The sequence below is a fragment of the Humulus lupulus genome, chromosome 2, assembly GCF_963169125.1.
Source record: "Humulus lupulus chromosome 2, drHumLupu1.1, whole genome shotgun sequence".
In the NCBI taxonomy this organism is placed as follows: domain Eukaryota; kingdom Viridiplantae; phylum Streptophyta; class Magnoliopsida; order Rosales; family Cannabaceae; genus Humulus; species Humulus lupulus.
Window position 1 is genome coordinate 93,034,729 of NC_084794.1, and position 14,087 is coordinate 93,048,815.

The following is a 14,087-nucleotide window of genomic DNA, read 5'->3' on the forward strand; positions in this document are numbered from 1 at the left end:
ATAAGATTTAATTCAATGGATGTAAAACTAGGATATTTAATTTCATCATCTATCCATTTTATTATTTCATCAATACAATTTCCATTATTATATTTTCTTATTTTGATAGTGGATTTACAAAACAAATTTATATTAGTACTAGGATATATAAATCTCTCTAACATATATGCGAACTTTCTACATCTTTGTGATAAATTCTAAACATAAGACAAGCATTAAGAATAAAAATCCTAAAAGCTACACAAACCATATAATTACTCTTGTCCACTGTCGAAATTTGTGTCTATTAAACTATAGCATATTTAACAATCACTTCTGAGATTTTGAATTAAAACCATAAATAATACAAATAACGATGTTAAATTATTCACGTTCATTAAGCACATATTGAATAAATCACAATGAAGAAAAATAAATCATAAAAATTGCATTAACTCTTAATAAAGTATCAAGAGACTACACTAGAACCCTAAAAGAGAAACATTAGTTCATATTCATTATAAAAATATCCATAGAAATAATTAAAGAAAACATAAAACTAAGCAAAGAAAGAAAGAAAAACTAATTGTTGATTCGCTTCCGCTCTCCACAATAGCCTCCAAATTGATTCTAAGTTTCCAAATCTAAATCTCCTCTAATTCACATCAAATAAAGTATTGATAATGCTAATTAGGTTTTAATAGTGAAATTCCAAAAATTCCCTCTTAAAATTGCAAAAAGATTCATTTCTGGGCACCTGGTGCGGTTGTGCCACTAGCGCGGTCGCGCTGCTCGCATGATTTGGCCTGGATCTCTGTGAGCACGGTCGCGCTACTCGCATGATTTGGCCTAGATCTCTAGGAGCACGATCGTGCTACACACCTTCTACGACCACACTACCTGCTTCAAAACCTTAGTTTTCTCATAAATTTTGTCCTTTTGTCGACTTTTCATCACCTTTTCAACCACAACATGTACCGAGTCCTTCGAAACCTAAAAACACACCAAAACAAGCGCAAAATAGAACTAAATAAACCTAATTGACTAAAACACACCCTAAAAGGACACACTAAAACGAGTCTAAAACTCGTTTATCCACACTCTAATGAGTTGAGATACCAAAGTGTGTATATAAAATCACTATTGACAAAGGAGATCATTCATCTTCCTTGTATTGTGAAATATATAGTTTGGAAGACTAGTCGTCAAGAAGTTTACTCCTACACTTTTTAGAGCCACACTTGGATATGTCCTTCAAGAAATAAAATTCTAATCTACACTCTATGTAAATTTTGATAGATCTACATACATAAAAACAATTTTATTCTAGTTATGGTTGCTCGAGTGTGACCTTTCTCATATAAAGATATACAATTATTTTTATAAATATTTTTACTTGAGATGTCTATATTCCACTGCACTCGCATAGATATAATAAAAAACCAACATAGATCTAGTTCCTCAACAATCCTAAATTGATAAATAAACCATAGCATCAAGAAGAAAAGTTCATGGTTTACCTTGCTTCCATAAGAGTCGAACCCTGGGATGAATCTCCTTGTCTTTGATCACTTAGAACCCTTATCACCATGAAAGGCATCATGAAAGCTTGATCTAAGAGAGAAGATACCATAAGGAGATGATTCAAAAAACTACCTTACTGCACTCAGTCTTTCTTCTTCTTTTGATTTCCTATATTCATTTGTCTCTTTTTCTCTCTTCCCCTCTTCTCAATTTCTCTCTCTTCTCTATGGTCAAAATCCAAGTGAGGAAAATAAAAGACTCTTTTTCTCTCCTTGGAGTGTATAGGCCGAATAGGAGAGGTGTTATTAAAAAAACCATTCTTCCTTCTTTCCCCAGTTCTATCTTTGACCAAGTATTAACTCCTTCCAGGCCTATTTGGTAAGTTTTTGTTTAAAAATATCCTAATTTCATAAATCATCACTATCTCTAAAATAAAATCTATTATTACTAAGAAAAATAAACATTAAAGTATAAATTCTAACTTCCCATTCTATATGCTATGGCCGAAATCAACTAATTATTTAATAAATTTCTTAGAGTTCAATTAGGTATCCCACCTTCCCTCTTTTCTTTTAATTAACTAATTAAAACTAAAGAAAATATCACGTATATTTTCTTACGTGTTGGTCGAAATTAACTAGGGACTAAGAAATAAAATGTCCATTTTATTCACTTATTATATTGACAATAAACTCATAATTATTCTAGGATAATTTTAATGTCTTCTCTAATTTTATTTCCACCTAATAATAGGGAGAAATATATTTTTTTTTGAAAGTTTTATTCAAGCCTAAATTGTTTCTAAGTTTCATTGTCCATATCCAAAATTTCCAATAATAAAAAAGCGATGCCTCACAACATGGAGAATGAAACAACGATATCCACGAGCAAGTTGATGAATCAAAATTTAGTGAGGCTTTATAGTTTTGATGGATTAAACTTCACTAGACAACAGTACAAGTTGAAATTCCTCTTGATTGCATTAAGATCTTATACATTCTTGATCCATATTTTCCACCTTCACCGGAATCAATCTAGAGTGATATTGAAGGAGTGAAGGCTGCATGGAAGAGGAGAGAAAAGGATGAACTCAAATGCTAGGGACTTATTCTCAATGCCCAGACTTTATTTTATAGGGTCCTCCCTCAGTCTCGTTGTCCCCTCTTCCTCCTTTCCAAACTGTTCCACTGGACTAGTTCAGAGGAGTTGTCATAAGAGTATCTTTGAAGGAGTAACGTCTCTCTCTCTCTTGACTCAATATCTAGTTGATTGAATCAAAACCTCTGCTGGTAGTATGAATTCAAATATGGGTTTGGGTTTGGGGCGAGCCCTTGTGAGACCCATTAACGAATAACGAAATATACACTTGGATTGATTTAAGCCAAGTTGACCCATTTGACTACACTCTTGGGCCTTTAAGTGTTTTAGAATGTAAGGCCTATTTTTACCGTAGAAATTAGATCCAGTAGCCACTTGTAAGTAAACACTTTCTTTTTTACCTACAATTTTTAAGTTTTAGAATAATACCTACTATTTCAATCAATATACCTATTATACCCTTATAGTCATACGTTTTTAACTTCTCCTCTTCCTCTCCTCAAACTATCTCAGCTCAAAATTTTCAGACGGCTCCGAGTCTCCGAATTCTATACCACTCCGACCATCCTCTACCGTCGATGCATTCATTTCAGACGGCTCCGACAAACTCAGGCCTGAATTCCAAACTTTCTTCCCTAACTTTCATCTTCTTCCTCCTCTAAATCAAACATGAATTCCCCCCCACCTTCTGCATTCCGACCCTAACATCCTTCAAGCTTCCCCACTTTCTGGCGCAGGCGATTCTTCAACAACCTCGCAAGGATTTCGGCGGTGCTCCACCATTCCAGTGCCTTCTTCGAACCACCTAGTTTATCTTGTGGTGAGGTATGTAAACTAAGTTTGTTTAATATATTGCACTCCATGTGTTTGATGAAAGTCCTCATTAAACATCAAATGAATAATTTTCCTTGTTATTTAGTGTTTTCGTTGCTTGTGTTTTGTTTTGATGAAAGTACTCATTGATGTTCATTTTTTTTTCTTTAAATTTGTCTATTGGTCTTGTATTATGTATATACATATATGTGTATGGGAATGTATATGAGTAGTTTTACTCATTGTGTCTTTGATGAAAAGAAAAATACCAATAGATAAATTGATGATTCTATCCCACTTGTCCAATATTCTCTCTAGATATGAATATGCAATGTAAGCTCCCTTATATATGGTTCATGTGGTTATCTCATGTGTTATTGATATCATGATGATTAATGAGTTTTACCTCTTTTATATTTCAATTTTATTGTTTTTAATGAGAGTTTTATAGAGTTGGGATGATTCATGTGCTATGTGTATATTTTGAATGTTTTTATATGGACTCTGTCTTTGATGGAATTTATCAAATCAACTTTGTGTTTGCAAAATGAGAAACAAAATAGGAAGCTTATTGATCATGCTCATAATTTGGTGGTTAATCTCCACAACAAGATAGAGATTGCATATATATATTTTTTGTTCTTCTTCTTCTTTCTTATGTGTTGCTTTGCTTTATCCATATGGAGAAATTTAGAGGGGTATAAGATAATAAAAAATCATAATCTCTTCGAAGATGGGACAAAGAATTTTTCCATGAACACTTGAGTTTTGATCAAACACAAAAATTGATGCAAGTAAAAAATTCTCATCATTTTGGATGTTTTGTTATTCCATTATTTTTTTTTGGATACACACTTTCTTTTGGACACTAAAATTTGCTTTGGGGAATGTAGATGTTGATGGTTTGTTTCATATATATGGCTCATACTCTTTATAGTTAACAAACAATGGTTGGAATTGAAGGTGAATTTAAAGAGAAGAGTTGGTTTCTTCAGTTTAAATATTTTGAATCAGGGGTTTGTGTTCTTGATAGCAAGGTGGTTTTATTTTTTAAAACTTTTTTTGTTGAATTTTTCTTATGTCAAGAGATAAATTTGTATATGTCTGTCATTTCTTTATTAGAGATTTTAAGTGTTAGATTTAATTTTTAAGGAATTATGTTTTAAATTTTAAGCGTTATGCTTTGTGCTTTCAATTTATAGTGTAGTGATACGTGATTTAGATTTTAAGCCCAGTGGTTTAAATTTTAAGGCTTGTTGTTTAATTATTAAGAAGCTTTGGTTTAGATTTTAAATTTTAAGGCTTGATTGAAAATGCATAAGCATGAATTCCATCTTTATTTATTGTAGCATTGTAACTACTTCACCTTGTGCTTCGTACTTTGTAGATATATTAGTCCTCCTAGTTTTTCCTTGTTCATATATGGTGGTCATAGTAAGTTTCCAAGATGAGTTATATATTGTGAAGAACCTTTTAGAGTGATGAAAACAGAACCTTTTTAAATGTATTCCTTTTATGTTGTGGAATATGTGGGCATAAACTCTGCTGCAGCCAAGATTTTTGCCTTAGTTGCAGTTCCTTCTTTTCCATAGGCAATGTTGGCACGAATTGTGTCATTGAACAAAACTGGTTCTTGACTCACTACTTCCATTTGCTACCTCAACCACTTGAGTTTCAGCTTCTGAATTTCAATACCATCAAGTCTAATACACCCTGAACAAGGATCATAAAACCTTTGAAACAAAGATATTATACTAGATTTCCCACTCCCACTTTCTCCAACCAAAGCAACTCTCTGAAAAGATCAAACATATTATACAACCATGTAAGTTACTATCAATTAATTCTAAGTCTTTGACCATAAGTGTTATTTTTTTCTTACCTTTCCGGAATGAATGGTCAAACTGAGGTCTTCAAAAAGATGAACATCTGGTCTATGTATACTTGTTTCTTACTGTTCATTTGTTCAAGTAGTTTTATTATGCAAAATAAAGAATAATTGAATAGTTCAAATCATTGTATGTCCTTATATGAATTCTTGTGCATGTGGTTTAATTTTGATATTTTTCTATCAACAAATTTTTATTATTGTTTATGTTTCAAGGCAGTTGTTTATATTAATATTAAAAAAAAATATTTATATTAATATTAAATGTGTTGTGCTTCTTCATGCTATTGTTTCATGTCTCCTTAAACTTGTTTTTATGCCTCAATAGATTTGTTATTATTGTTTATTTTAGTTTATTTTCAATTGTGTTTGATATGATCTTTCCTTAGTTATGAATTTATTCATATACACTTGAATTTTTATTTTTCCTTACTTGATTACGATTTTAAATTATATTTTGTTATCATTTTCTTTTCTTTGTTTAGTTTATCTTGGAGGATTCAATATTTATGTTTTTACGTGCACTATAATGATTTTATGCATACAATGTGTTTGATGAAATTATTCAACTAATGTTCATAAGTTAAACTAAAGATTTTATTAGTTCAACTAATCTGCTTTGATCATGGAAGTATTTCATGATTGAAGATGTTCCCTACCAGAAGTAATTATTTAGATTATGTGATTCAAAATGAAGAAAACTTACCGTGAGGGATGATGGTATTGTTGGGAGGCGCAGTGACGATTGTGGAGGCAGAGGAGTCCGATGTAGCTGGCGTTAGAAATTGATTTAAAGTGAAGAATTTTGTTTTACGCTAAACTCCTAAATAGTGTTTTTAAGGGTAGAATGAGGAATGTGACTAATAACCTGGGTAATATTGAACTAAATAGAATTAGTAGCTAAGTTTGATTAACTATCCTACAAGTAGGTATTTTTCAAGTTATCTTAAAAAAAATTGTTTATGAAATTTTGTAAGGACACTATTACATGTAGAGATTCTATAAATAGATTTATGTAGGCAAGGCCTAGTTGAGTAAAGTTGAATGTCTAAACATTTTAAATGTTTGTTATCATTTCAATAAGGCATAGTCTGAGGGGAAAAAAAGCGAGCATTCTCTAGAAAATCGTAAGGATGAATACCAATTATTAAAAGAAAAAAATTTACAAATCGAAATGAAGAGAAACAAATTGAATGTCTAGTAAAAAAACATACCGGATTTGAGTGTAAAGGATTTGAAAGGCATGATAGAAGGTCTGATCTCTCCATCAGTATGGTCAGATACATGGTGGGATGAGATATTAGACCATAAAAGTCCATTGTCTTTTGCCAGTTCCTTTCTGCAAGAGACGCATACTGCTTGACCCGTACGAGAGTGTTGCCTTCTCCTTTACCAAAGTTACTTTTCTTGTGACCTATCTCTATAAACTTCAAACTACAATCCCTCTGGTAGCAGGCTAGCTGAAAATAAGCATACGCAACCTCTTGTTTGCGTAATTCACCTAGCGATTCATACACGGACAATGCCTCCCTAATGACATCATTAGCTGAAATCTCATGCTTTTGAACTTCTTTTCTTGTTCTTCTGCCATTAAGACTATTGAAACCCAAATATTCCTCTTCCGTGACTCCACTTCCATAAACTTCTGCAGTTACATCCTTCCTTGCCAAAAGCATGCCAAGCCTCAGATATGTATGAGAAAATTGTGTATATACCTCTGTTCGTAGGCTGCTTAAGATAGCCTCATCTTCTCCTTCCATGGTATTTAATTCAGACTTTGTTGCTCCATAAAATATAAGTGATTCAATATATTCAAGTTTTGCAATCTTTAAAGCATGACTGTATGCATCATGAAAAATTCTATGTACCTCAAGATCATTGATTTTTGACACCATCACTTCAGCTAATCCTCTCCTACCATGACCTAAGTTACAGTTTATTACTATTATATTAGTGTGGTCAGAAACTTCTCTAAATGCTTTTATAGCATCTGCAAATGCGATTTCTTCTTTTTTCAGTTCTTTCCTTTCAAGTCTGTATCTCCCAAGTTCATTGCATACCCACCCTATCTTTTTAACAATCGGTTGCAGTTCTCCCTGTAACGCCCCGATTTCCCGAGACGTTACTTAGGGAGTCCATTTAAAAATAATAAACAATAAATACTTTAAGGCACTAAGATAAAATATTTATTTAAAATTTAAACAGACAATGAGATCTTATTATTTAAAAATAAAAATGTTGGACGCTAGGTTTAATAACAACAACATAAAGAAAATAACCATTCAAGTTTGAAAATTTACAAACATAACATTTATTTCTAAAAACATAAAATAACTGGAGCCCAGCCTCTAACATGTTCTGTCCATGCCTCGAGCCCGCACCACTCACTGCTTTGCTTTGCCTTTACCTGCACACAGAGTACCCGTGAGCTAACGCCCAGTAAGAAGAGCTATGTAGGACATAACTCCCCAAACCAGAAAACATAAACTTTCAACTAAACATAAATAAACATCACAAGCATAATAATCATCGTGTGATAATAAACACCATATCACACTAACATAATGTGTGTTACACTCACACACATAAATACTAACAAGTCATGTTGATCAGACATGAAATGTAATCTGCCTTGCATGCGCTGTACTCACACTCGGCATTCCCACGGTGGCACCTAGTCTAGCTTGCGTTGTACTCACACTCGGCCGTTCCCTCGAGACATCGTTGCCCTGCCTGCGCTGTACTCACACTCGGCAGTTCCGTGGTGGCATCCTATTATCCTGAGTTATACACACCCAAGATTTCCTGCAAGTGTTATACTCACACAAGCAGCTAAAATCTAGTAGCACGCCTACTCTATCCTCTAAGCATGTCTACGAATTGAAATCCCTAGCACTATCCTCATGCTAGTCAACCTTGTTGATGCCGTTTTTCGTCAACAATGAAATAAGAGCACGAAAACAATAATTGGTTATGGCCAAGAAAAATATGATAACACAAATGAGATTTTTTACGTGGTTCAGCAGTTAACTCTGCCTAGTCCACGAGTCTTTGTTATTAAAACTTAAGATGATTTCTGGAAATTCTTTAAGAACGAATTCTCCAGAGTTTCTCTCAAGATCACAAAATTTTGGTCCCTTTTTATGGTGCATGACCTCTCTATTTATAGAGGAAATTTCAGAATACTATCCCACATATTTCAGGAAGTTATTCTGTATCTTTAAATAAATTTAATGGCATTTAAAGCCTGTAATCATATATACAAGGAAACGTCCCCTGAAGATCAGGGGGCGTATAACTGAATAATAAATATCCCTTTATTATAGGGGATTTACAACAATCAATGTAGACCGTGTCTCTCCAAAATGACTAACTCGGATATTCAGAGTTATCAATCCACATTGTCAATGCTGTTCCCACCTAGTTCTCTTACTGGCTTTCGAGCTATGACATTTCCCGGAGGTCATACGGCTTCGAGCTCATACTTATGTCAGGCTCGGAGACCTTGATCCGAGGCCATCTGAGAACAGACGTGTTTTGATGTCTGTCTTTCGAGCTTATAATGGTTTCGAGGCTACCATCTTCGAAGCTGCCTGCTGCTTGTAGGTCCGATGCTTAGGTTGCGGACACATGTTCCAGACATTATGAACCCATTCCTAACGAATCCAGCTTTCGAGATCACAATTCTTAAGGCTTGAAATCTGGGTGTAACACTTTGCCCCCTCAAAAGTATTTGTTCGAATCCTCTGAGAAGGAAACTTTTGAATTACTTTCTTCGGGAATCGCACCATCACACATTTGAGAATGGACATGTGTTAGTTGGGTATTGCTCATCCAAGGTACTCGAGTACCTTGGAAATCCGCCCACGATCGTTCGCCTGCCACCTTTTTGGTGCCACCATGTCATTAGTCCCTGACCGTCGGATTTTATAAGGATTCTGGCCAATGGCTCAGATTAATCCCTTTTTTACCACTTTTTACCATCTATATATAAGGCCCTAGTCATCATCTTCCTCTTATTTTACACTCATCAGAAAAAAAAAGAAAAGAGGAAAAACCAGAAGCCATCTCAGAGGGCTTTTTGCTTGTGCATGTTCTCCCTGCCAAAGAAACAAAGGACCGCCAGTTTGTTCGAGACCGTAAGGTTAAACTTGCAGCCTCTCCTTCAATCAACGATTTCTCTGCAATTGCCATCATTGTGTAAGTATCTAATGATCTTTTCGTTTTCCTTTATGCCGGTTTCTGTCTGTGTTGTTTTTTTATTTCTAGGAACGCACTAGTTTATTTTCTTAGTTTGACACGCTAGGAAGCTTTTGACCGATAGGCTTTCACGTTTAAGTCTCCATGCTAGGTTTAAGTCACTGGTTCCAAATCCAGTTTTGATGTAGAACAAGGTCTCTTTTTTCTGGGTTTTCAAAATTTAAAAGACATATCTTGCACACCAAGATATCGGGTACAAAATCTTGGTTTTAAAGAACGAACGATACCCAAGATTACCATTTCTGAATAACCGTCACCCTTTTTCCCTGATATTTCAGGATTTTCAAAAAAATTATCCACTCCCCTCCTTTTTCTCGTAGAATACACGTTCTGATTTTCAATCGGGTTTTTAGTATCGAGCTCGTTTCGTACCCGAGCATTCTCCGAGCTTGTCTTGTCAAGCTCGCAATTCTTGAATCCTTGCATGCATGGCCCTCACCATTTTTTCTTTCTCGCTAGATGTCACAGAATCTGGAAAGACGGTGGGGGTCGTTGCTGGCAATTCCTTACTCGCCAAAATCCCCGAGCCCAGAGTCGTTGTTTGCTCGGAATCAACGTCTGATTCGTGAATACGATCTCGCGCGCGAACAGGAGGAAACCCGAGCTCACTATCGCCGCCAAATCGTTGAGGTCATAGAAAAGAAGAGGAGAACCCTTCGAGAGGCCCTTTATCCGGAATCTGATTCAGGACCCAGGCCGATCCCCCTCGACCCTAAGTTAAAAGTGACCATTGCGTACAGTCCGGGAGAGCTCCAATTTTTACTGATGGGGGAGCCTTCTACCTCGCATCCGAGGAGGGATTTCTTCGAGGCCGAGCACTACTGGAGCTCGGTTACTTCACTAGGCCAGATAACTGATATCCTGGCCTTCCACGGTCTCAGGCTATCAAGCACCCTAAGGTGTCGAGCCCCTACCTCCAGCGAGCGAAGCTGTCGTGCCCCAGGAGATGGAAATCCTGATAACAAGTTGAGGTACGCGGCTTGGAGCCAAGAGCATATGAAGGCAGGAGCGTTACTGCCTTTGAAGTCATTCTTCAAGGACTTCACAGACTTTATTGGTTTTGCTCCATTCTAGCTCAACACCAATTCTTACAGGGCTCTGTCTGCCCTGAGGTCGTTATACCACGAGTTGAAGTGGAAAGGACCTTCACCCAAGGAGATTCTGTATCTCTTCTATCTGAAAAGCAATCCCTCCTGAGCTCGGGGAGGAGACGAATTCTACTATCTTTCGAGCTACCCCAAAGAGAAAAAGGTGTTCGAGGACCTCCCTAACCATCCACCTGACTTTAAGAAGGCCTTCTTCTAGATAAATGGCCTGTCCCCATCTCGATATTACTCATTCAGACGGATTCGTAAGTATCCCAACCTTTTTTATCTCTGTGCTCGGACTTTGTCTGTAGGTTTGTACTTAGTTGAAATGTATCTTATTTTCCAGCCAATTTTCACCGTCCTACTCTCGATGACGTGATGAAGGAGCATAGAGAGGCTCTGCTCCAACTCCCCTATGGCAGGAGGTCTCTCTCATATCTTTTGCATGAGAGTAAGCTCCGAGCTTGCGGGCTTTTGGGAGATGGCCAGTCCACCTCAAATTGGTCCAACAAAAAGTACGACCTCTAGGAGCTCGTGCCTTTGCCAACAGACATCCTCCCTCCAAGGAGAGAGGTGAGGCCCCCGCCTCCGGTTCACCGACGGAACCCGCAGTCGGGGAACGAGGCCAACAACGAAGCCTCGAGCTCGGGCTCGGATGATCAAGGTACAGTCATCCTAAGCTCGAAAATGTGGTCCCCCACCCTGTTAAAACACAAACCCGATAGGTTAGTATTATGCAAGGACGATAGGGACCATTTCTATATATGGACTTGGGTAGATGATCGGGTTCATAGGTTTGATAGTTGGCTCGGGAAGTATGACACTATGTACAGTCTGAACGAGGTGTGGGATGGAATAGCCGTCCAATATGGGACCAATGACTATAGGGACCTTTCGAGGTTGACATCCACCTATAGGGAAGGTACTCCCCCCGCCTCTTCTGAAGATGGGGGAATCTCATGGTCTCCGAGCTCAAGCTCGGGGGAGAGTTCCAGTTAGGTCTTTCTCTACTTGGTTTTTTTTTATCTTCCAAGTTTGTTTTCATTATGTTTAACTCCGATTGGAACTGTGCAGGTGCTATGGATCCCGACCTTGACGCTGTGCTTTTCAGTGATGAGGGAACTGGAGCTCAAAAGAGTAAACGCCCGAGAGGCTCGCGGAGATCCGATCGGCCATCCAAAATCCCCAGGTGCACCGAGAAGACCCCAACGGCTCAAACTGCTGTGAGCACAGCTGAGGAGCCGAATGCCCAGGTCGATGCATCTGTTTCGACCGCGCCTGCCACGCTTCCTCCAGCCGCAACTCAGCTAATAATCGGGTGACCTCCGAAGAAACACTCAATTTCCAAGGTAACCCTGCCGTTGGCCCAACCTCATGTTGAAGAGTTCATGCTTGATGGTACTGCTGGAACCCAAGGAGCTGTACTCTGCTCGTATGTCCTTTCTCGAGTGGGTCAGAGTTTTTCAGGATTCAGGGCTGACCACTGGGATCTCGTGCATAAGGCCCCAGACTATAATACTCTTTATGATAAGAGTATTGAACTTACTGCCGCGGTAATTTTCGCAACTCTCCTTTAATTGTTTATGTCTTGGCTCGTGATCTAATTCATCCTTTGTGTTTCAGGCCCTCATTGTTTCAGCACAGCTTAATTATAAGCTGACCAACGAGGTGCATACGAGTATGTCTCTGGCCCAAGAGTCGAGGGATCTCTAGCAACAACTGATGAACTCAAAGACTCGAAGGCCGAGCTTGATTAGGGGAAGACTCGTCTTGCGGAGCTGGAGAAGGTGAAGGCCGAGCTTGAACAGGTGAAGACTCATCTTGCGGAGCTGGAGAAGGCTAATGCTAAACTCGAGGAGGAGAAAGCTGCCACTTTCGAGATAATGGAAAATGAGAAGGCCCGCCTCCTTGACGAGTTCAAAGAGAAGAAGGAGAAAGCGGTCGACCAAGCCATGTACAAATTCTGGGTCGACAATGCCGACCTCGACACCAGCTTCCTAGGTCCTCTTGAGGCGAAGTATGTAGACCGGTGGAATGCCCGACTTGAGGCGAATGAGGCTGCTCGGGAGGCTGCTCAGAAGGATAGTCATGCTATTCATCCTGAGGGGTCTAGTGCTGCTAATGCTGAGAAGGCCAAGGGAACTGCTCCCTCCTGAACCTCACCTCTGGGCTGCGTCCCTTTATTTTTGTAATTTCTTTAATTTATGCCCGTAGGGCTGATACAATTTCCTTTTATTTTAATACATATGCTTTACATTTCTTGGTTTGAAATATTTTGCACATTTTATATTAAAGAATCATATATGTTTATTTATTCGTACAAACATAGTTTGGATTTAGGCTCGATACTCAATGCATTCATGCATCGTTTGCTCGAATTATCCGCTTCCAATCTCGTTATTTATCAAGGTCGGATATTACTTTAACCATGAACCCGAAAGTACTTGTATGGTGTGTAATGCAAACAGTTTAGTTATATCTTATTGCTTAGTTACTTTTTCTCGTCCTCGGTTATTTCTTCGAGGTTATGAGTTCGAAACTATTTTTCCATAAGATATTCCAGCCTCGATCTCGACTTATCTCGAAGTAGGCTTAGGTTCCAACTTATCGTCGATACGTTCTAGCTGGTTTTTTCCAAACCTTTTAAGGTTGTGATTGGTTTGTAATCCATACACTTTTTTTATTTTATTTTTATAATTTGGTTATATCTAGATTATCCTAGCTCACGCATTTGGTTACATCCAAACACTTGTACGTTTTTGACAGCTTGGTTATATCCAAGTTGTCCTAACTGGCGCATTTGGTTATCTCCAAACGCTTGCTTGTATTTCGTTTATGTTATTTTATTTTTCAAGCTAATGGTATATATACCAATGATACCCCCTTAATATCCTATGAGTGTGACCTTAGGTTATTAAATTAAGAGAGATTGCAAAAATAAAGAGAAACATAACATATTGAACGAAATAGATCTTTATTTGATGGAATTCAAAAGTAGACAAAATAGTACAGATAAACAATCATGGTTACAGGCAACATCCTTCCTATACTATTGGTAGTAAGGTCTTAGGTGTTCGCCATTCCATGCTCACGGTACCAAGCTCCCATCCAATCTCGCTAGCTTGTAAACACTGGGCCGGATGATTGATTCTATCTGGTATGGTCCTTCCCAATTTGGCCCGAGCACACCAGCTGATGGATCTCGTGTTGCCAAAAATACGCGTCTTAACACCAAATCTCCCACGCTGAATTTTCGATCTCAAACCCTCTTGTTGAAGTACCTGGTAGCTCGTTGTTGGTAGGCAGCGTTCCTCAACTGAGCTTCGTTTCTTCTTTCTTCAATCAAGTCTAAGGTTTCTTCGAGCTGAGTGTGGTTCGAGTTTTGGTCATAAATGTGAGTTCAGATTGTAGGAATTTTGACCTCAATAGGCAACATA

At 37.7% G+C, this 14,087-nt stretch overlaps 1 pseudogene; it reads right to left on the minus strand.

The window, feature by feature from the left end:
• The window catches only part of LOC133814522 (uncharacterized), a 54,096-nt pseudogene that overhangs the window by 20,415 nt on the left and 19,594 nt on the right, over positions 1-14,087 (minus strand).